Source organism: Octopus bimaculoides, chromosome 13 (assembly GCF_001194135.2).
Source record: "Octopus bimaculoides isolate UCB-OBI-ISO-001 chromosome 13, ASM119413v2, whole genome shotgun sequence".
Classification (NCBI taxonomy): domain Eukaryota; kingdom Metazoa; phylum Mollusca; class Cephalopoda; order Octopoda; family Octopodidae; genus Octopus; species Octopus bimaculoides.
The window spans coordinates 14,688,251-14,689,778 of record NC_068993.1 but is presented as its reverse complement, the minus strand read 5'-3'; positions in this window follow the sequence as shown (position 1 = coordinate 14,689,778).

Below are 1,528 nucleotides of genomic sequence, written 5' to 3'. Positions count from 1 at the left end.
CGTGCGCTTGTGCGTGTGTGGATATGTGTGTAATCAAATTGCTGGCCAATTCTCGGAGTGACCTGTCTTGGTTTGTTTTCAATGATTGAAACTTTACCGTTTGTGTTAGAAATTACAAAATTACGACTTGGGAAGGGGAGGGCTTGAGTAGCATCTATGTTGAAAGAGAGAGAGTGAGAGAGAGAGGGGGGCGAAGTAAGGAAGGGAAAGCTAGGAGAGGAGGGAGTCTTACCAAAGACATTGAATTGTAACAACTCCTTTAGTGCAAGAGGATAAAGACAAAAGAGGACGTGAGAATAGAATAAGGAGAAGTGTGGAATTTAAATGCAATGAATATATTAGGAAAATAACTGGATGGAGAAAAACAAACAAATAAATGAATGAAATAATGAGCAGTTATTTTTTTCGATTTAGTGATATTATTTTTATAAACATTATCTTTACCAGCCAGTTGGAAATAATCGAACTGTTAGATTGATTGATTTAGAATAGCTATAAATTTAAAATTTAATGAAAATGGGTTAATGTCTAAAAGGTTTATAGTAGAAAAAAATATTAACGCTTATGTAAGGGTAAATGGCGGTCAACGAGTTTATAACTGGAAGTAAATATTGAAAAAAATATGAATTAATAAATGACAGAGTGAATAGACCAGAATTTAACTATTATTCTTATTACCGCCCAAATCATCGTCGCCTCCGTCATCATCCCCATCATTAACTTCATCGTTATCTATTTCGTCATCATCGTTGGCACTATCCTTGTCGTCATCAACACCATCGTCACGAGTGTTGTCGTTATTGTGCCTTCTCATCAATCATAACCAAGTAAAAAAAAAAAAAAATCGACGAATTTGACGAAGAACAATCGTAAGATATAAATTAAATGAATTATTGGTTGACATATTATCAAGAGTTAATACATAAAACTCAACTGTAAACATTAACATCATCATCCCCACCATTATCATCAGACGTCATCATCATTATCATCATCATTGTCATCTACTAAGGGGCTCTTTTCAACGAAAATGCAAGGTGTGCAACAAGGTGTGCAACGAAAATTTAAGACAGGCTAAAAGAGGTTTTATTAAAAATTATGTAATTCGAAATAAATCAGGTCTAGTAAATAATACAAAGCAAATAAATGATATAGAAATTTAGAAAAAAATATAAAAAAGTGTAAAATATTTTCGAAATTAACTGAGAAATTTAAGGATGTATTCTTCGGAGACGTATAACGCCTATTGTGAAATGGATGAAAGGATTGTAAAACAAATATATAAATAAAAGAAAAAAAACACATTACTATGAATTCAACGGTGGAGTTTGATATAAACATTTTTCATACTTCTTTGTTAAGAATAATGCGTAGAAACAGGGTCAACAAAGGCCATAACAGAAGCAAATGCGTCGTTATTTTATGTATATTTTTATATTTAAATCTAAGAATATGATGTGTCTATATTTCCATTCATCTATCCATCCATTCTTCCATCCATTCATCCATCTATCTCTATATCTGTCCA